Source organism: Moschus berezovskii, chromosome 6, assembly GCF_049115385.1.
Source record: "Moschus berezovskii isolate FMDL1 chromosome 6, NW_MosBer_1.0, whole genome shotgun sequence".
NCBI lineage: Eukaryota > Metazoa > Chordata > Mammalia > Artiodactyla > Moschidae > Moschus > Moschus berezovskii.
The window spans coordinates 87,852,280-87,875,943 of record NC_142465.1 but is presented as its reverse complement, the minus strand read 5'-3'; the positions used below and the strand labels follow the sequence as shown (position 1 = coordinate 87,875,943).

The following is a 23,664-nucleotide window of genomic DNA, read 5'->3' as shown; positions in this document are numbered from 1 at the left end:
CCAGCATTTTTTAGATTTCCCTTATAGCTGAGTATTAGAATCTTGAATGTCTCAGTACAAATAACATTTAAACATCATTTAGCCCATACTCAGGTGAATTCTTAAATTCTACCCATAACATTTCCTTTCAAATAATTATTTAGTCTGTTAAAATACCACCTTTTTCATTAGTTTAGGGTTTTTAAAAGAAACCATAAACTAATGTGATTTATAAAGAAACCAAACCAATGTAAACATTATTAAGCACTTCTTAATTATAATGGGGTACCTGGTCTTAGAAAGTCAATAGAACCAGATTAGTGTCTTTCCTTGCCTTATCTGACTTTGCACAATCAATTACTTATTCATGGTATGTATCTTTGACAGTCAAAAGTGATGGAAGAAGTAGAAACAATCACAGCAATCAAGCAATCACTTTTCAGTCATCTATTCCCCAAGGTTACACATACCGAGGGTGAACACGGTGTGGAAATCTGAGATGCAGTATGTTATAATGATTGCACTGCATTGTTATAAGGGAAAAACAAAGCAAAACAAAAACTAAGATTACAGTCCTAACTCTACTGCTACTGCTGCTAAGTCACTTCAGTCGTGTCCGACTCTGTGCGACCCCATAGACGGAAGCCCACCAGGCTTCCCCTGTCCCTGGGATTCTCCAGGCAAGAACACTGGAGTGGGTTGCCACTGCCTTCTCCGCCTAACTCTACTACTAAATATTAAGTTAGAAAATCATAGTGGAATAATATAGTGATATCTCTAAGTGAAAAAAACAAATTTTTTCTGTTTAAAGAGGAAAATGGAAGTTTGAACACTGCTTTTATTTGCTAAGGATTCTGTATGTTTGTGGAATGGATTACAATCTAGAATATAGGTCAATTCCCAATATTCTATAGTAAAGGAGTATTGTCACAGAAGATCCAAACATTATTTTCATTTATCTCTCAAAAATTTGTAAAACTTCTATATAATAAATTAACCTTGCTTTGACTGATGTGTTAATGTTTACATTCATTTTCATTTTTCAAATACATTTCCAAAGATACAATTCAGTCAACTCAAATGTCAATTTTAGGCACATTATTGACTATATATATATATATATATATGCTCATTCTATTATTCTCTTTAAAATTAAGTATAGAATTAAATGAGGTGACCTCTTTAATTATATACTTTTGTTTATTTATTTTTGGCTGCACTGGGTTTTTGTTGCTGCGCTCGGATTCCCTCTAGTTGTGGTGAGCAGGGACTACTCTTCATTGTTGTACACAGGCTTCTCGTTGCAGTGGCTTCTCTTGCTGTGGAGCAGAGGCTCCAGGCTCACAGGCTTCAGTGGCTGCAACACAGGGGTTCGCCAGTTGCAGATCAGGGTTCCAGAGCACAGGCTCAGTAGCTGTGGTGCACGGTTTAGTTGTTCTGTGGCATGTGGGGTCTTCCCGGACCTGGGGTCAAACCCCTGTCCCCTGCATTGGCAGGTGGATACCTACCCCCTGTACCACCAGGGAGGTCCAAGACAATCTCTTTTCAAATCTCACTTTCTTTTGGTTCTAATGCACACATGATCAAGAAATATTACTGTAAATTACTTCAGTTCAGTTCAGTTCAGTCGCTCAGTTGTGTCCGACTCTTTACAACCCCATGAATCACAGCACATCAGGCCTCCCTATCCATCACCAACTCCCGGAGTTCACTCAAACTCATGCCATTCAGCCATCTCATTCTCTGTCGTCCCCGTCTCCTCCCGCCCCCAATCCTTCCCAGCATCAGAGTCTTTTCCAGTGAGTCAACTCGTCGCATGAGGTGGCCAAAGTATTGGAGTTTCAGCTTTAGCATCAGTCCTTCTAATGAACACCCAGGATTGATCTCCTTTAGAATGGTCTGGTTGGATCTCCTTGCAGTCCAAGGTACTCTCAAGAGTCTTCTAAAACTCAGAAGAAATAATGACTTTTTTCTATAACTTGTAATTATAAATAATACAAATTCTATTAATTGCTTCCCCTCTACACATATACACCTACAGAAGACATTATTAACTTCTGGTCTAAAAGTTATTTATGTGGATGAGTAAATATTTTATAAGTAGCAGAAAACACACCTAACGGCTCAAAGTAGTTCGAAAGACTGTCACAATTACAGCAAGAGACAGGAATTCTCAACAGGCACAACTGTGTGAAACCCAAATAACTAGATTTAAAAACTGTTTTCCTTGGCAACATAGTTGATAACTCCTAGAAACTATTCCTATATATTAGTACCTACCAAGAGAATATACAAGTTTTAAAAGCATGATACCAAGGTTGTTTAGTGATATCTCCAGAAGAATACCCCCGAAGTAATACAGCAGACTGCTTTAACTGTCCTATATTAGGCAAATGGCCAAACCCTACATTGTTTAGTGCAGCAAAAATACAAGTCTATATTTAAGTAGAATTCAACTCCATAATCTGCATTCTCTACTTCTGATTACCTTCATTTATGAAGAAAAAAAAAGGGGGGCGGGGTCTCCATTACTTCAAATCCCTAGTTAAGTCCATTAGGAAATAGTCTTTTGACAAAGAAAATACTTTTTTCCTAAAGTCTAGACCACCCCAGGAGCACTCCTAACGAATGGTATCCTAGCAAAGAAACTGTCGCAGTCCTCATCATCATAGCCAAAGCAATTGTGAAGCATCCAGTCAAACATGCAGCCAACTAGGGTTGACTAATGAAGGCTCAGACCCTGTCCTCAGAAAGCGCTCAGTCTAGTGGGTGAAACAGGCATCGACTGTGTGATGAATTTTCACAATGAGGCTCTGGAGAAGGTGCTGTGGGCCTCAAAGATGCAAGAGCCCATTCACATTGTTTAGGAGGATCCAGAAAAGTCTTCCAGAGAAGAAAACACAAGTCAAGTGTTACAGAATCTATACTAATTCAGCATGTTGGCAAGAAGACTCCCAAGCTCAGGGGTTGCGGCGGGGGCGGGGTGGGGGGAGGGGGCGTATCGCAAACAGAGTCCATGGCCGGTACAAGTGCAGAGAAACAGAATGTCCAGGGACCTACCAACCGGGCAAGAAAATGACATCCCAGGCTGTGAAATGAAATCGACAACACTGGCTGAAATCTGGGTTAGGAGTATGCTCTTTACCCGAGGGAAAACACCCTATTCTTAGGGTTTTCAGCTCTTACAGCACATGGAGGATGACATAAACAACAAGATGAGAAGCCCAGCGTGAAAGTCCACCGCCAGTGTGATCAGAGATAGGGAGGATCTAGGCATATGGGAATTTTAGGGTAGTTGCAGATTTAAAAAGAAAGCAGCAGAACCAACAGGCTTAGTCTTTACCTATTAGTGTGGGGTGGGGAAGGGTGAGGGAGAGGGAAAGTGAGGATAGTCTAGCTGACATCCTCCCATCCTGGTTGAGATATGGAGGCTTAGATTTTCAAAGCCCTTTCCATTTTCAGAGCCTCAGCTGTTTAGTTCTCCTCAGCCAACTTCCCCAGGAGGCATCTCATTTTGTAAATAATTGAAGTGTTTCTGTGAGCACCAACATCACAGGACTATTCTGGTTGACAGGAAGAAACCTAGGGCATGCAGACCTCTGTAAAAACGCTGTTGGTGGCAACAGTGATGGGTGTGTGGGTGTGTGGGTGTGTGTGGGTGTGTGTGTGTGTGTGTGTGTGTGTAACTCTCCCTCTACCTCCAAAAATCTGCTGTTCTTGGGCTAGTCACGTATTCTGTCTGATTTTAAATTTACTGCACAATAAAGGTGGTAATAATACTTGCCACACCTAATTCACAGGGCTGCTGAGATGAGCAAAAAAATAATAATAATAATAGAAAATCTGTGAAATTACTCTGTGAACTTCAAAGCCCTATAATAAGCATTAAATGTAAGGTATTATTATTAATATTGCTCCATTCATTCAGCGGTAGCTTTACTAAGATTAAGAAGTGACTAAACACTTACAGAGCTCTCAGCAAAGAGCTTCAAAAAGTAGAGTTCTCAGATTAAACCCAAACGTAACCCCAAAATGTCAAATTCATGACAAGGTGTTCAGCCCTTCATTGACGCCACAGTCTCAGATGTCACAATGTGTCTTTGTATACAGTTCTTGAATTTCCTGAAAGAGCACGGCAAGAAGTAGAGGGTGAAGTCTCCACTACCATGCAGTATCTTTTAAAATATGCAGAAGCAATAACTAGCACCAGCATGGGTACAGCCTTGACAAAAAACCTTCCTTTCTCTTTGCTGGTGGCTCAGCTGGTAAAGAATCTGCCTGCAATGCAGGAAACCCAGGTTTCAATTCCTGGGTTGGGAAGATCCCCTGGAGAAAGGAATGGCCACCCACTCCAATATTCTTGCCTGGAGAATTCCAAGGACAAAGGAGCCTGGTGGGCTACATGGGCTCACAGAGAGTCGGACACGACTGAGCAGCTAACACTTTCTTTGGCGTGCAGGAGTCCAGACCTATCTATCCTCTCTCACCGCCCTCCTCACTCTGCCTCCAAAACTCTGGCACCCCTTTGTCTGCTCATAAATGTAAAGATGTATAAACTGCTAGGAAAAGTTTTCTAATTTCAAAGCTACTTAGTGTCATTTATTAACTAGGGAGCAACAATCTCTAGCATTTCAAGACTCAAAGAATAATTTTTTTTAAAAAAGGCAAGGTTTGCTTCATAGAGCAAACATCAAAAGCACAAATAAGTAATTACAAGCAAGTAATTTGCGTTAAATTAAAAAAAAAAAAACTTAACCTTAACATCTAAGGCCAGCAATTTTGCAGAATTGTAGGTCAGGAAATACTAGAAATCTGACAAAACAGGCTATGTTCAGTCAAGCAATATTGTAAAAAAAAAAAAAAAAAAGTCTTAAAATTGGAACATTTCTTTTAAAACCATGGAAGGAAATCAAACCTCCCAGAAGTGTTCACGTTAAACTGAAAGGTCTGCTGGCATCTTAAACCTTCAATAAATGCTCGTGGAGGGAAGAAATATAAAAGCCATTCAAATGGTGTGGAGCATGTATTCCACAGTATGCAACACTGTAAATCAAAGAACTAACCTTCCCAAGCGACTCCATGTGCCTCTGGAAGGAAATCAGTCTAAATTTCTACTCGCAATACCTCACTAAATAGTTCTCAAATGTTTTACTTTGTACAGATACAAGTGCTTCCTAAAACACAGGCAGCTTTTGCACCCCAGAAACTGTCTATAGGACTCTATTCTAGGTTATTATACATGAAGTTCAAGTTATGTAGTAGCCAACAGTTTCCCTTGGTAATAGTGGAAAGAAAACTTTGTTTCATTTCTTCTCCCTCCAAGAGATGTGGTAAGATTTAAATGAGGCAAGACATTAAACCATCAGCAAATGGTGTCACAAAGCAGGCATTCAACAAATGGCTCTTTCATGGAAGCCTGTAAAATTACCTCATGCTGATTACAGGGAATGTGGCTGCCAAGGGCTTTATTATCTCCACATGGAGAAAGGTGGGGACGGAGAGCCTCTGAGCTTCTCCTGTTTTCAATATAAACCGGATGGAGCAGAGTTCCATGAAGACAACAGGCCCTTCCCAATGATAAAATGGAAAGTGGTAACAAAACTCTCCCCAGGGGCAGGGACAGGCAGATGAGGGGTGACTGGATGCCAGCAATTAGAACTAACAGTTGGTCAGAGAGAGGTACACATTCACTGGCCAAAAATATAATTGCAGCTCTCTTTTTGTTTTTCAGTTCTCTAAGAAATGTATCCTGAAATACAGTGTGTGTAAAGAACTCTTTAAGTTTAGAGTATTTTTTTTTTAAAGGAGTCTGTTTTGTTTTGTTTTGTTTATGCGTGGAAATTTCAATCCAAACATCTACTCCCCCGATCATGATCAAAGGCAAGGATAGAGGGTGTCTAAGAGGGGAACCATCCCCTAGAATGTTACAAAGGCCAAAGAAAATTTACTGCAGGTGTTAGCAACTGTTAAAATTTATCACAATACGTGGTTTCCAGCATGAAGATTGCAGGATAGCTTCCTCTAAGCAAAAGTCAGCTATTTTACTACTGAAGAAGGAGAGAAATGGCCTGTAGATTATGAAGATGTTACAACTCGAGGGGGCTCCAGATAAAATCTAACCTTTCCCTTCTCCGACATAGGAAGTAAAAGCTCAGAGTAAATTGCCTTAGTCATTCAAGATAGAATCTATAGATTGAAATAACTGACAAACATAAACAAGTTCAGTCACACACAGGATGCTTGAAAGCCCTGTGACATGACTGTCTGGCCCCATAGTGACAGATGTTGATTCCATACTTGGTTTGCTCGATCCAGTTAACTGCCATTGGAGCGCCTCGTAAACTATAGAGAGTATTGCATATTGATAATAAAGAGCATCTGATCTTCACAACATTGAGAGTTAGCGAGGATAATTTTCTCCATATTCCAGAGAAAGAAACTGATACTTCTCTTAAATTCAAAAAGTTGGTAAGGAATTAAGTCAGAATGTGAACTGAAATCCTCTGAAATACATCTATCTGAGTGAGTGAGTGCAAGTCGCTCAGTCGAGCCCGACTCTTTGCAACCCCATGGATATCTCTCTACATCTATAAATATATAGATTTCAGATATCTAGATAGATACAAAACAGTTATAATACTTCAAAGGAACATTTACGTTTTATCATGGGAAGTATGCCACATGAAAGTGAAAATCACTCAGTCGTGTCCGACTCTTGGTGACCCCATGGACTACACAGTCCATGGAGTTCTCCAGACTAGAATTCTGGAGATCCCTTCTCCAGGGGATCTTCCAAACCCAGGGATTGAACCCAGGTCTCCTGCATTGCAGGTGGATTCTTTACCAGCTGAGCCACTAGGGAAGCCCAGTATGCCACATATGAATATATAATTAATTAAATGTTAAGACATCAATAGGAATGTTACAAAATCTTAGTCTCAAAAACATTTATTACCTGATTCCTACATTAATGGTTAAATACTCCAAAACAAATGAAATTTTATATTCTGCTTCCTCTGGAGTGAGACAGAAAAATAAAATTCAAATGTACCAGTGCTTATTTTCATTCCTGTCAAGGTTTTAATTTTAGCATTAAGCAAACACTAAGCCTAAGCAGAATTCACTACCAAAACATTATAATTTATAATTTTCAATTAATTTCCTATTCTTAAAGTTTCATATTAACACTGACAATCAAAAAAATGTGTAATAAGCTGGCTGATTCCAAAATCAAAATGCAAGTCTTCAAGTCACAATACACAAATATCAAGTCTGAAAGAAACAAGCAAATTTATACATACAGAGGTGACCAAAGTATTGGAGTTTCAGCTTTAGCATCAGTCCTTCCAATGAACACCCAGGATTGATCTCCTTTAGAATGGACTGGTTGGATCTCCTTGCAGTCCAAGGGACTCTCAACAGTCTTCTCCAGCACCACAGTTCAAATGCAATCAGCTTTCTTCACAGTCCAACTCTCACATCCATACATGACCACGGGAAAAACCATAGCCTTGACTAGACGGACCTTTGTTGGCAAAGTAATGTCTCTGCTCTTTAATATGCTATCTAGGTTGGTCATAACTTTCCTTCCAAGGAGTAAGCATCTTTTAATTTCATGGCTGCAATCAGCATCTGCAGTGATTTTGGAGCCCAAAAAAATAAAGTCTGACACTGTTTCCACTGTTTCCCCATAGACATCAGTTCAGTTCAGCTCAGTTCAGTCGCTCAGTCGTGTCCGACTCTCCGCGACCCCATGAATCACAGCACGCCAGGCCTCCCTGTCCATCACCAACTCCCAGAGTTCACTCAAACTCATGTCCACAGAGTTGGTGATGCCATCCAGCCATCTCATTCTCGGTCGTCCCCTTCTCCTCCCGCCCCCAACCTTTCCCAGCATCAGAGTCTTTTCCAGTGAGTCAACTCGTCGCATGAGGTGGCCAAAGTATTGGAGTTTCAGCTTTAGCATCAGTCCTTCCAATGAACACCCAGGATTGATCTCCTTTAGAATGGACTGGTTGGGTCTCCTTGCAGTCCAAGGGACTCTCAAGAGTCTTCTCCAACACCACAGTTCAAAAGCATCAATTCTTCGGCGATCAGCTTTCTTCACAGTCCAACTCTCACATCCATACATGACCATGGGAAAAACCATAGCCTTGACTAGACGGACCTTTGTTGGCAAAGTAATGTCTCTGCTTTTTAATATACTATCAAGGCTGGTCATAACTTTCCTTCCAAGGAGTAATAGACACACATAAATACTGATTTATCTATATTGTTATGTTTTTACTTGTATTTTCATTTATAACTATATAATACACTTTTATAGTGTCTCCTATGTATCAGAGCTTGTCACATTCCCTAAATTCTTCTAAAAACCCGTTGAGGTTAGCATTAGTTTGATAAATGAAGAAACTGAAACTGAAGATCTATCCTAAATTTTCAAAAATAGTTTTCAGATTTACTCCAGATCAATCTCTGTTTTTACAAGAAGTAAAAGAAATCCAAACATCCATCAAGAGATGAATAGATAAATAAAATGTGGTATACACTTACAATGGACTATAGCTCTGCCATCAGTTCAGTTCAGTTCAGTCGCTCAGTCGTGTCCGACTCTCCACGACCCCATGAACTACAGCACGCCAGGCTTCCCTGTCCATCACCAACTCCCGGAGTACACTCAAACTCATGTCCACAGAGTCGGTGATGCCATCCAGCCATCTCATTCTTCGTCGTCCCCTTCTCCTCCCGCCCCCAACCTTTCCCAACATCAGAGTCTTTTCCAGTGAGTCAACTCGTCACATGAGGTGGCCAAAGTATTGCAGCTTCAGCTTTAGCATCAGTCCCTCCAATGAACATCCAGGATTGATCTCCTCTAGAATGGACTGGTTGGATCTCCTTGCAGTATAAGGGACTCTCAATTCTGATACAGGCTAAAAGATACATTTAGGTACATTTACTGAAATTAAAACACAACATAATAGTCTAGCTTTTCCTGGTTTCATTTACCTAGAGATGATTAACTTCTGCTGTGCATAGGTGTCAAGTTGCTTCAGTCATGTCTGGCTCTTTGGGGTCCTTTGTCTGTGGGATTCTCCAGGCAAGAATACTAGAGTGGGTGGTCATTCCCTCCTCCAGGGGATCTTCCCGAACCAGGGATTGAACCCACATCTCTTATGTCTCCTGCTTTGGCAAGTGGGTTCTTTACCACTAACGCCACCTAGGAAGCTAAAACCTCTCCTGCTGCTGCTGCTGTGTCACTTCAGTCGTGTCCAACTCTGTGCAACCCCATAGATGGCAGCCCACCAGGTTCCCCCGTCCCTGGGATTCTCCAGGCAACAAACCTCTCCTACAAAGACCCAAAAATGTATTAAAAAAAGGGCTGAGTATCTGCAACTCTGACTTAATAGAAGTAACAAAGTAGCAACCTAGAAACTATTAGGCAGGATATTTCATAGTCTCAAGGCCTTCATTTTAAAGTAGTAATTTTCAAATAGCTGCATAACTAAACTTTTAAGACAGGTAAGATAACTTTATAGTGATGAGCTTTTTAAACCAATTGCAGCATGGCAATAGTAACTCCTGGCTTAAACTTTTTTAAAGTTGAACACAAAATATTTTACGCCAAGTTATAATTATGTAATGGAGAGTTATATAATATTTAGATTGAAGAATTTCTTGCTATTCATTATCTAGCTGTTGAATTCATTGTTATACCCATACAGGAGAACCAAAACAAAATCAGTGTCTCATGCTAGGTCCTCTGTGAGCAGCTATTTACTCATAAGGAAAAAAAAAGATCACAAAGTCCTAATCATCACTATTATTGCAGAGTTGTGCCCAAGTAAAACTACTTTTTGTTGATTATTATGACCGTAAAGCATCTAGCTCTATAGATAATTTATAAATAAATGGACAATAAGTCAATGGACATGAGTTTGAGCAAAATCTGGGAAATAGTGAAGGACAGGGAAGCCTGGCATGCTGCAATCCCTGGGGTCACAAACAGTCAGACATGGCTTAGCAACTGAACAACAATTGTTTTAAAAACTGTAATTGTGCAAACCAAGTTTGAAGTCAATTTATTTGGCTTCAATCAGCCCTTTTTGAATGGACTGAAATGAAATGGGATGGAATGAAATGGCATTTGACTTTTTAATTTTATTTTATTTTTAATTGGAGGATAATTATTTTTTAATATTGTGATGGTTTCTACCATACATCAGCATGGAGCTTTAAGACGGATGGAATGAAATGGAAGGGGAAGAGAAGAGAAAGTAAACAGAAGTCACTGCACTAGCAAGTATTCTATTCAAGAAACCTGTTTCGTGTGTCTGTGTGTGTGTGTGCGCACGTGCACGTGTGTGTTACATGCTGTATTACGATGTGAAATGTACAGTATTCAGTATTCCACACTGAGAGTTGCAATACAAAGTATTTGAAAGTGACTATATGAAACTCCAATACTTTGGCCACCTCATGCGACGAGCTGACTCATTGGAAAAGACTCTGATGCTGGGAGGGATTGTGGGCAGGAGGAGAAGGGGACGATAAAGAAGGAGATGGCTGGATGGCATCACCGACTCTATGGATGTGAGTCTGAGTGAACTCCGGGAGTTGGTGATGGACAGGGAGGCCTGGCGTGCTGTGATTCATGGGGTCACAAAGAGTCGGACACGACTGAGCGACTGAACTGACTGATTCTATAGGATTACACATGAATGCAGGTTAGGGTTAAAGGAAATGAAATTTTAAAAAAACAAATCTATATAGAGGAGAAAAGGAGGGGAAGGAAAGGAAACAAAGGAAGGAAGGAATTCTGTTGTCAAGAGGAGTGAAAACTGACATGATAAAAGGAACTTTTTCTTGATTTATAGACTTTTGAAATCCAGTTTTTACTTTGAAATAAAAATTATCCTTCTATTAATTGCCCCATGAAGTTTCTATATAGGCAATTACAATAGAGCAGGAAGATATCCTTTGAAATACATCTTCCTCTTTTTCACCCCCACTCTAGTTGACCTCTACCTTTACTACCTTACCTATCCATCAGACAGCACCTTTTGCTAATTAACATTTTGCATGTAACTCTACATTCACCACCTATTATCTGGCATATGGAAGACGCTCAGAATCTGTAGAGGAAACACCTCCTCTACCTTTACAACCTTACCTATCCATCAGATGGCATTTTTGATAACTAACATGTTTGCATGTAACTCTACATTCAGCTTCCCTGGTAGCTCAGCTGGTAAAGAATCCACCTGCAGTGCAGGACACCCCGGTTCAATTCCTGGGTCAGGAAGTTCCCCCGGAGAAGGAATTAGGCTACCCACTCCAGTATTCTTGGGCTTCCCTGGTGGCTCAGATGGTAAAGAATCCCCCTGGGTTTGATCCCTGGGTTGGGAAGATCCCCTGGAGGAGGGCATGGCAACCCACACCAGTATTCTTGCCTGGAGAATCCCATGGACAGAGGAGCCTGGCAGGCTACAGTCCACGGGGTCACAAAGAGTCGGACACAGCTGAGCAACTAAGCACAGTGCACAGCAGTACATTCAGCACCTAATATCTAGTATATGGAAGATGCTCAAAATTCGCAGAGGAAACACCTACCAAGTTTCCTGGGAAACAATCGTTAGATTTCTGTTCTTTCTGCTCCAAAAAGTTTTACTCATTTTCATCTCCTGTTAAAATGCAAATATTTGAGACAGGAACACTCTAAGATCCTGGGCCTCAGTTTAAAAGTGGAGATGAGCTGGAGCTGTGGATCTGGGGAGGTAACTTTTATATTACCAATGACTGGGAAGGATGTGCAAGAAAGGTGTGTATCATCAGCTTTTTTCAGATGGCACAGAATGGAGATGAATAATTAATTTGACAGACAAAAATCTAGATCTGAAATAATCTCTACAGGACAAACATCAACACAATGAAACTTTAACAAAAGTACAGTTCTGAATTTAAATTCTGAAAAATGCAGCTGCTTGAGTATCTGACAGATTTGAGTTCAACTTCATACAATTTTATGTGTCCAGGTCAATTCTGGTTTTATGCCTGGTGCCTGAGCTTAATTACTGTGTCTTTTTTACGACAATAAAGTGTATGTTCACCCCAAATATAATAAATGAATACCGTGATATTGGGACTGGAAAGGTGATGGAGACATTTCAGGCTGATTCACGGAAGAATGGAGCTTCAACCAGAGAACTGGGGACACATTCAGAATATTAGGCTCAATGATGCACTCTCAGAATGCTGGGCTCAATTATAGCTGCAACATTTTAAGTGGCACCCTGACAAAATAGCCCATCTCCAAAGCTGGGCACACAGGGAAGCCGGTATAACATAGAGATCATGCTATTTGAAGAACAACAGCAAATTAATCACAAGTCAGCTTTCACAATAGCGTTCAGGCAGAGGCAGATGAGAAATGCTGTCAAAGGGATCTTGTGTTAGGAAGAAGGCCCTTTCTATATACTACCCACTGCCTTATGTGTTATGACGGGACCCATGGCAGAGATGACTGGCATGAAAGGTTATAGAGTTCATGTTTAGAATTTCCTGATAAAAAGCTCAGACAGCTCACCTGCCCCATCTGTGTTTATCACATCACGGACTGGTCTGGCATCTCACTATTACAAAGACCAAGAAATTGCAGCCCTTGACCTTCTAAGTCTTTCACTATGAAATATCTGTTGGTAAAGGGTAAAATACTCAAAGCATTACATAAATATCCATTATTATTACTTTCAACTTTACATTCCAGATGAGCAAATACATTTGTGTCGATTATACCTCAGAAGCATGCTTGCTGTAATATTTTGTCACTTAAGTTGCTTAATTTCATAAGATCCTTTCAGATGAAAAGAAAGTGAACAGAGAACTAAAGTTCAAAGAATGAAAACTAAGAAACACCCTTTCTGCACAAAACACACACACACTCACACACACTCTAATAACAGCTAACAGTGAATGGTCAGACACTATGCACCAAGCACTATGATAAGAGCTTCACATCAATTCTATCATACTCCAATAAAAATTTTAAAAAATAAATTACAAGGACATATTGTATAGCACATGGAATACAGTCAATATTTTACAATAACTTTGTATGACATATAATCTACAAAAATATCAAATTACTATATCACGTCAGAAACTAATATTGTAAGTCAACTAAATTTCATTTTAATTTTTAAAAAATTAAAATAAATGTAAATAAATCAAAAAAAGAAAAATGAGAGAAAAGTCCTACTCTCATTCCCATTTCAAGGATGGTGAAAGTGGAGGTAGAAGGTTAGTTTTTGCCCAGGGTCACAGAATTAAACAAGTAGTGGAGCTAGGAGTCAGACCCTCATAACTGCCATCAGAGTCTGTGCTTTTCTATACTAAAGGTGGAAAGGACACACATAAACCAGCTATTCTGCATGTTGGGAAGTCAGGGCAGTAAGATACTGAAGAACTAAGAAATGGCAGCAAAGGGAAGACTTCCAGGAAGCAGGCTGGACATGAGAAGCAGGAAAATTAGAAGATGGGGTGACAGAGTAGCTTCTGCAGGAGGCAGGTCATTTTGGCAATTTCTTGAAAAATTAAATATACACTGAATATATAATTCGGGAATCTTCATTCCAAGGTATCTACTGAAGAAAATTACAACACATGTCCATACATGGACAAAGCCTCATACACAAATGTTTGTTGTTCAGTTGCTAAGTCTTGTCCTGCTCTTTGCAACCTCCATGAAATGTAGCATGTCAGACTTCCCTGTCCACAAGTGTTTATATCAGCATTATTCATAATAGCCAAAAACAAGAAAGGGAAACAACCCAACTTCAAATGTATTAGTATATCCACAGAATGGAATATTCAGTTCAGTTCAGTTCAGTTCAGTCGCTCAGTCGTGTCCGACTCTCCGCGACCCCATGAATCAAAGCACGCCAGGCCTCCCTGTCCATCACCAACTCCCGGAGTACACTCAAACTCATGTTCACAGAGTCGGTGATGCCATCCAGCCATCTCATTCTCGGTCGTCCCCTTCTCCTCCAAAAAAAGGACTGAACTACTCATACACAAAACAGCATGGATAAATCTCAAAAATATACACAAAGTGGAAGAAAGTGTGAAAGTGTTAGTTGCTCAATCGTGTCTGATTCTTTGCTACCCTCTGGACTGTAGCCTGCCAGGCTCCTCTGTCCATGTGATTTCCTAGACAAGAACACTGGAGTGGATTGCCATTCCCTTCCCCAGGAGATCTTCCTGACCCAGGGATCGAACCCAGATCTTTCACATTGTAGGCAGATTCTTTGCCATCTGAGCTACCAGGGAAGCCCGTGGAAGCCAGACACAAAAAAACTATACACCATAATGATGCCATTTATATGAAATTCTAGAAAAGGCCAAACTAGAGCATCCAAAACAGTCAGTGGTTCACTTAGCACTGAGCTGGGGACAAGGCTTGACTGCAAGGGGACAAAAGAATTTTTGAGTTGGGGGTAATGGAAATATGATCATGTGTTGGCTGCAAAACTGCATTTTCCAAAACTGATTGAACTAGGCACTTAAAATGGGTGAGTGTTATTATATGTAAGTTACTGTAAAATAAAATAAAACTGAAAAAAAAATAAATCACTAGATTTGTATATAGCCCTAAACTGCTTTCTTTTCAGTGGATCAGTGGTGTCCCATAAATAGTCTTAAAAGATAAAACTTTGAGGACATAATAAGGATTTTTTTTTTTTTTTTTTTTTTGCTGTTTGGGTTGTGGTTTGCCTGGTTTGGGAGGAAGAGGAAGACGAGGTGACTTGCTGGCTACAGACCAGTCTCTAGCTGCCCTTCTCTGCACCTGGAGGCTCTCACACATACCTGGCGATGGACTGATAAGGCACACCCAGGGGTGCAGCAGGGAGATCTGATTAAACCTAGTGAGACACATTTTCCTAAACACAGCACACAATAAAACTGAGGCTTAAGCCAAATTTTAATTCTAATTTGGAGGAAAGAACAGCCTGGAATACCTTGTCCTACCTGAAAGTGAGTGACACCGACCAGGTCACGTCAAAAGAGGCTCCTACTCAACACGGACGAGGCCGTCTGTGCCTAAAGGTTAACGACTAATGTGGACTGCTGCTGCTGCTGCTGCTGCTAAGTCACTTCAGTCGTGTCCGACTCTGTGTGACCCCATAGATGGAAGCCCACCAGGCTCCCCCATCCCTGGGATTCTCCAGGCAAGAACACTGGAGTGGGTTGCCATTTCCTTCTCCAATGTGTGAAAGTGAAAAGGGAAAGTGAAGTCGCTCAGTCGTATCCGACCCTTAGCAACCCCACGGACTGCAGCCTACCAGGTTCCTCCATCCATGGGATTTTCCAGGCAAGAGTACTGGAGTGGCCTGCCATTGCCTTCTCCGAACGTGGACTAAAGCACAGCAAATATGTTAAAATCCATGCATTCACAGTTATAAGAAAAAACACTTATTAGTCTTCTTTGGAGGTCAGTATCAACTCATTACTCTAAACACGAGTAAATAAAGAAAACTAAGCATTAAGAAAGACTAGAAAAAAGGAAGGTACATCAGCACTTATGAAGCACATCCACAGAAGCACGTCTGTGCGGCCCTGCCAAGTGGAAGGAGTAAGCTACACCACATGCATAATGTGATCTCGGTGTTATAAAAACAAAGCTACACCACGCTATTATATGCTTGATGAAAACACACCGAAGATAAACTATTCACCTTGAGGAATGGAAGTGAGCATTGCAGAGGAAGGAAAAGTGATTTTCACTCTGTGCTTCATTAACACTCTTTACAAATAACTTCTTAACAAATTTTTTAACAAAAACTTTTTAAACAAGAATTTTTCATTTTCCCAAGAAAAAGATCTAACTTACTATGAACTACTTAACTGTCTACTTTGTTTAGTCCACTCATCCTCTTTTCCATAGAACTCCATGATTAAGTAGCACCCAATTATTCCCCATAAAGAAAATCTGAGGCAGAAGACCTGCCCAGGCTGAGGAAGGGAAGGCTCCCAGTGAGGGACGAAGCTCAAGGCAGCATATACCACTCGGAGGCTGGCTGTGTCTGAGACCAAGGCGGCACCTTCTCAGCCGGGGAGAGTCCAGTTCAACTGCATTGTATCCCTTTTAGTCTCCAGTTAAGGAGTTTATTTAACAGGAGTGGTGAAGGATACAATTAGAAAATTTCTCAAAGGTTGGCAGAATTGAAACAATGAGGGTTTCCCAACAAGACAGTGACTTTTCTAAGTGCTAATAATTCTAACCTCTTTTCCCAGCAAGGTCAGGGTCTCTGTATTAGCCAGTTTTATATATGTGAATATATGGTCCTTCAGGGCTTCCCTGGTAGCTCAGTCAGTATAGAATCTGCCTGCAATGCAGGAGACATGGGTTCGATCCCTGGGTTGGGAAGATCCCTGGAGGAGGGCATGGCAACCCACTCCAGTATTCTTGCCTGGAGAATCCCCGTGGACAGAGGAGGAGCCTGGCAGGCGTCCATGGGGTCGCAAAGAGTCACACATATGGTCCTTCCTACTTGTACATCGGTCGACAGTGACAGCTTGGAACTGAAGATCTTAAAGAATAGGGGGAAGGTTGAAGAGGACTGATATGTTTAAGCCATCACAAAATTGAGATTCTTGACCTGGGAACCATGAACAAACAGCTGGATGGGACTCACGGAGGTCCACAAATCCACAAATGTGCTAAACTTGGCTTTGTTAATCAAAAGGGGGAGAAAAAAAAAAGATATATTAAGGAAGGACAGGATTGTGACAAGATGCTTCAGAGAGACCAGATAAAAGTCAGTCCTAAATGTGTGCCCAGGCAGGGATGGACTCTTGCAGCAGGTCGGCAAGAAGCCAAGGGCGTGCCCAGCACCAGCGTGAATAAGCACGCCAGAACAATGTGCAAAGACAGATGAAGAAGGGTGACCTAGCAACATCACTTCTGTGTGTTTATCCAGGAGAAATGAGTGCTTTTTCCACCAAAAGTCATATAAAGAATGTTCACAGCAGTATTATTCACCATAATCCCAAACTGGAAATAGTCCAAATGTCCATCAGTCATATTTGGATAAATTTATTATTGTGGTACATTCATAGAACAGAATCCTAAAGAGTAGTGAAAGAGAATGAACTGCTGAAACACACACCACCACAAATGAATTAACTACACAGACATAATGCTGATCAGAAGAAACCAGCCACCCAGGGGATGTGCTTTTCAAGACTAGGTCTATATCCAAGATAACTAAAAATGTATATCCACACAAAAACTTGTACATGAGTGTTTATAGCAACAGTAAGCATAATAGCCTAAAATGGGAAACAACCCAAATTTCCATCAACTGAGGACAGATAAAATATGGCATATACCCACAATGGGATATTAATCAGCAATAAACAGGAATGATTTGTTGATTCACGATACAACATGAATAACTCTTGAAAATATTATACTAAGTGAAAGAAGCCAGCCACAAAAGGTCATATATTATATGTTTCCATTTATATGAAATGTGCAGAATATACAAGTCCAAAGGGACAGGAAGTAGATTCGTGGTTGCCAGGGTAGAAGTTGGGGAGATTGGAGAGTGACTGTTAACGGTCAACGTTTGGGCAATGTTGAAAAAGTTCTGGAGTTACAGAGTGGGAGAGCTGCACAGATTAGCAAGTGTACTCAACAACACTGAATTGTGCACTTTAAAATGTGAATTTTATAGTATGTACATTATATCTCCATTTTAAAGCTTAATTAAAAATAATATGTATGATATGGTTCTACTTACATAAAGTTCAAAAACAGAGGAAACTAGTTTATGGTAATGAGGGTAAAAATAGTGGTTACTTTAACCAGATGAACTGACAAGGAGTGGGAAAGGGCATAAGGAAACTGATCGATAATTACATGAATGTATATGTAAAAATATATTAAACTTACACTTGATACACTTAAGCTTACTGAATGTTTATGTGTTTTACTGAATGTGAGTTAAATTTCAGCAGAGAACTTTGTGAAGAAAAAATCCTTTTACAATCCTTAACACTGTAGCTTGTAAGCTCCACAGCACACAGTATGTGCTTCGGGAAGCAATTTCACCTTTTCAGTTGCCTAGACTAAAAACCCTAGAGCCATTCTTGATTCCCATCTCTTGCACCTCATGTCCAAAATAATAAAACACCTATAGGTTCTTTTTTTACCCACTGGAACAGATAAATTTTATTTTTTAATTTACTTTTGTTGTTGTTAAAGTATAGTTGATTTACAACGTTGTGTCACTTTCCGGTATACAGCAAAGTGATTCAATTATACATATATATAATCTATTCTTTTCCAGATTCTTTCCCCTTACAGGTTATTACAAAACATTGAGTAGAGTTTCCTGTGTTATACAGTAGGCCCTTGTTGGTTATCTAATAATATTTTATATATAGTAGTGTACATGTTAATCCCAGACTCTAATTTATCCCTCCCCCTCTTTCTCTTTGGTAACCATAAATTTGTTTTCTATGTCTGTGGGTCTATTTGTTTTGTATATAAGTTCACTTGCATCATATTTTAGATTCCACATATATGCAATATTATATGATACTTGTCTTTATCCTGCTTACTTCACTTAGTACGATAACATCTAGGTCTATCCATGTTGTGCAAATGGCACTGTTTCATTCTTTAACACCATGAAAGTCAAAGTGTCAGTTGCTCAGTCATGTCTGAACTGAGCTGGGTCTCTGAGTTGGGTCAACTCTTCGCACACACGTGGTCTGTAGCCTGCCAGGCTCCTCTGTCCATGGAATCCTCCAGGCAAGAATACTGGAGTGGGTAGCCATTCCCTTCTCTAGGAGATCTTCCCAAGCTAGGGATCGAACCCAGGTCTCCTGCATTGGCAGGTGGATTCTTAACCACTGAGCCACCAGAGAAGCCAAAAGGAAACCATAAACAAAAACAAAAGACAACCTACACTATAGGTTCTACCTTTAAAATATACCTAGAATCCACTTTCTCACCAACTCACCACTCTGACCCAAATCACCACTTCTCTCCTGGATAGAGCAAGAGTCTCCTGACAAAGCTCCCTCTTTCTGCCCCTCTGACTGTTGAGTCTCCACAAGGCGGGGCAAGTGGACCCACTGAAAGACAGTCAGGTCCCATCAGCCTCTGCTCAAAACCCCACAGTGGCTTCACTCTTCCAGTTCCAGCATCTCCAAGGGCTGTCTTGACTTCCCCACTCCACCCTCAGGCCATTCTCGAGGTCCCCCAGTCCCCCCCATTCACTATTGCTGACACTTACCCAGGACCTCCCATTTCAGGGCCTTTGGCCTTGCTGCTATCTCTGCCTTTGCCATTTCCCCAGCATTTCTGCATGGTCAACTCCTGACCCCTTCTTCAGGCCTCTGCTCAAATATCAATGACACCCCAGCCCCAGCACAGTGAAAATAGCAAGCACCCGCTTTCCAGCCTGTACTCTCAGCCACCTTGCTTTAATTTTCTACCTCGTGTAGAAAAATATCACCACCTGATAAATGTCTGGCACTTACTACATGCTCAGTGAATGTTTCCTGAATGAATGAACACACATACATGGATAAAGGAGTGAAAGAAATGAATAAACATTAGTGATATTACTTCCCAGATGTTGAATAAAATCCCACAACCTTTGGTATCATCTAAATTTTTCATCATAAGTATGGATCACTTTGACCATAAACAAGAGACATCAGGAAGAACTACAGGAGCCTGCAACTTAACTGGATTCCACCCATGATTCGCCAAAAAATAAGAAGAATAAAGCACCAGGAAATGTGCTGTCTTTTCTTGAAAGTGGTTCCTGAGATCTTTTAAAAGGAAAAGGTGAGCACAGAGGAAAATAAATTTGCAGTCAAGATGTGGTTATTCATTTTAGACTGTCTGGAGAAGTTCTTTGTGAAACAAAGTTAGACAAATGATGATAGGTGCCACTTTTCTGAGCTAAAATGTTTTTGTGAAAGCGACAGAATCTTTCCGAAGTAGCAGCACTCTTAATGTTCTCACGGGTCGCAGGGGCCTGTCCTGCCCACAGATTAGCTGTGGTTCTGCTCGAACAGGCAGGCTTTGATGTGATCCAGGAATGGCGAACAACAGACCTCCCGTGTTCCTTGCCTGCCAGATGAAAACATAGAAACAGAAAGGAGCCCAGGTGTTTTTGCCTTTTATCCTTGAACACACACAGACATAAAGCAGCTGTGACTTGGCCAAATGTGAGTGGGTCCAGTGGAGGCACAGTTTTGATTGCACTTCTAATGAAGACACGTCGTGAGGCTCCCGGCTCTGTGTGTCTGAACCCTGGCAGAGGACGGCAGTCACCCTCTGTGCCACCAACATAAAAGTTTACTTGAGGCATAAACTCTGGATGCTCTAACAATCCGGTAATGGTATAGGATTATGTTTCAATAGTCCAAACAGCAGAGTTGAACTGTCAGCTTGTTAGAATAATTGCTACAGAGAAAGAGGACACATTGTTTGAAGAAACGCCCCTGAATGCCTTCCCAGAACCACTGTTTTAAGAAAGAATAAATGCCTGAAAATTCTCCGTTACAGAAGTCGGGGGGAAGGGGGCGGGCAGGGGCAGTGCTCAGTTGCTCAGACATGTCTGACTCTTTGCAACCCCATGGACAAGCCCACCAGGCTCCCCTGTCCATGTGATTTTCCAGAAAAGAATACTGGAGTGGGTTGCCATTTCCTTCTCCAGGGGAACTTCCTGACCCAGTGATGGAACTCGCGTCTCTTACATCTCCTGCATTGGCAGGCAGATTCTTTACCACTGCACCACCTAGGAAGCCCACAGAAATCTGTAGGGTAATCAAATTTCATGAAGCAAAAATCAGGAAACATTTGGTTTAAACATTTGGCTTAAATGTCATGGTCGCAAAGTTATTTTGTGGAACCCAATTATCAAAAAGTGGTTCTACTTAATGGATAAAAAATAGAATTATTTGTAACTCAAAAGTTAGTCCTTGCTGCGAACAGAGGCTGACTAGTATATGTTCAGTACATGCCAATTTAATTTTAAAACATATACCTCAGTCTTCCAAGAAGCCATCCCTGACTGCAGCAGCTCATAAGAAACCCCCTTCTCAGATCCCTCCAATATTTACTATCCAACAATGGTTATAAACAGTTTTTTGTTGTTCTCTAGTTATTTTATACAAAGAGGCTTATCTCCCCAACTTATTTCCCAACTCCCTCAAATTCAGAGCCTAAACATTGAATTTATTTTGAATAACCCAGGAGTACCTAACCTAGGGGACACTGAGTGAGATTAAATATAAAACATCTCACCCCATTCATCCTAAGGGAGCACAAACAGCTTGAAATATAATATTCCTACAACACACACACACACACACACAAGTCCTTGCATGGCTGTTCATGAGCTGCTTCTTTGAAGACCCAGTAAAATCTGCATGCAAATGGAGGCCACCTGGAGAATGAGCCCATTTTGTTTTGCCCATTCCCCCATCTACTGAGGCAGAGAAGACAGGGCTAGCATTCTCTGTGGTGTTCAGGAAGCACTGGATGTGAGTTTGAATAGGAAATGAGCGGAAACAGCCTAACAATCTGCCACTCTAAACCATGAACACGTCTTTCCTCAGCTGCTGTTCAGTCCTACTTGGTGTGGCCTGCCTCCTGGGAGATGGGGTCTGGTGATTCACGTCTTTTTCAAAGAAGTCTTGGGAGGTTTGATCTGGAAACTCAGAACACCCCTGGTCTGCTGCGAGGGTCACAAATTTAATCTGGCGACACTGTTTTCTTCATTACTGAAGCACATGTGGGGCTCTTATGATTAATTAATTTATACTCACCAATAAGATGCACATAAAGAAAAAGAGATGATTACCAAAGTAATTCAGTCAAAGTGGGTATTCCAAAATCGTTGTGTATACACGCCTGTTCCTTCAAAGGTCTCAAGTGCTCTCTTCTTAGTTTTGTATCTGTGTTGTATTTTGTTTAGTTTCTTAATTAACTTGAGCCTAATTCTCTTATAAGCTACATCAGTTTGACTATAAAAGTGAGGCAAACATGTTTCGACTCTCTTCCAGATTCACGAAACTCCTTTTGCTTGATAAACTTCCAAGTAAATCAGAAGCAAGCAATTGTCCAGGTCAGAGCAAAGCTGTCTGGACAGGTAATCAATCTGCCAGAGTTTCGCTACATTAGTTAAAGACTATTTAATCCAGTTTCAAAGGCCATATTGTTCTATCTGCACTTTGAGTTAGCATGTGTACATGTTTAAAACTTCAAAGGTTATTTGTGAAATCTGTCTTTATTTATTTTGTTCTCAATTCTGTAATTTATTCAGCTCCCAGCTCAGAGCTCTGAAAAAAAACCACTGTCACTTAAAAACACCGTCTTCAGTTAGCTGGTAGCACTGCCACCCTTGCAATTCTTGGTTCTTTATTAGTGCTGCTACAAAATCACTGCAGATGCTGATTGCAGCCATGAAATTAAAAGACGCTTACTCCTTGGAAGGAAAGTTATGACCAACCTAGATAGCATATTAAAAAGCAGAGACATTACTTTGCCAACCAAGGTCCGTCTAGTCAAGGCTATGGTTTTTCCCGTGGTCATGTATGGATGTGAGAGTTGGACTGTGAAGAAAGCTGATCGCCGAAGAATTGATGCTTTTGAACTGTGGTGTTGGAGAAGACTCTTGAGAGTCCCTTGGACTGCTAGGAGATCCAACCTGTCCATTCTAAAGGAGATCAATCCTGGGTGTTCATTGGAGGGACTGATGCTAAAGCTGAAACTGCAATACTTTGGCCACCTCATGCGACGAGTTGACTCACTGGAAAAGACTCTGATGCTGGGAAAGGTTGGGGGCGGGAGGAGAAGGGGATGACCGAGAATGAGATGGCTGGATGGCATCACCGACTCTGTGGACATGAGTTTGAGTGAATTCCGGAAGTTGGTGATGGACAGGGAGGCCTGGTGTGCTGTGATTCATGGGGTCGCAGAGAGTCAGACACGACTGAGCGACTGAACTGAACTGAACCCATTTCTTAGAGTGGTTATCACCCAACCAGGTGTGTATAACCAGGAATCATATAAAGCTACCACTTTGGAAGATTTAAAAACTCAAATATTGGTAATTTCATATAATTCAAACAAAACATATGATTAAAAACATCTTCAACTCCTTTTAATATTTACTCACTCAAATATAAATTTTTGTCTAATCCAATACGGTTTCTCTGATATGCCTATTGCTTTGTTTTAACAACTACCACTCTCTATTTGCACAGCTTCACCTAAGCTCACAGCTCATCACCTTTCATCAAGACAACTATATGTCCTTGCTTGAGTCTCCATCATGAATATCTCCCCTTTCAATTCAGTCTTGAGTCTACTGGATCACTTCCTTCCAACATTGTTTTTTTTTCTGGGCTGCACTGACTATTAGCTGCAGCATGCAGGGCCTAGTTCCCTGACCAGGGATTGAACCCAGGCCCCATGCATTGGGAAAACGATGTTTTAACCACTGGTCCACGAGGAAGCCCCTCCAACACTGCTTTTAGCATAGCTCCCTGTTTAAGAATTCTTCTGCATCAAGTGCAAATTCATTTACCCCATCTTGAGTGGGCTCCACCAAGTCTCCAATCTTGTATCACTACTTCATTGACCTTTTCTCATTA

General features: G+C 40.9%; 1 protein-coding gene across 3 annotated transcripts in view; it reads right to left on the bottom strand.

Annotated features, from left to right (window-relative positions):
- The window catches only part of ITPR2 (inositol 1,4,5-trisphosphate receptor type 2), a 639,393-nt gene that overhangs the window by 506,816 nt on the left and 108,913 nt on the right, over window positions 1-23,664 (bottom strand). The gene's annotated exons all lie outside the window — the stretch shown is intronic.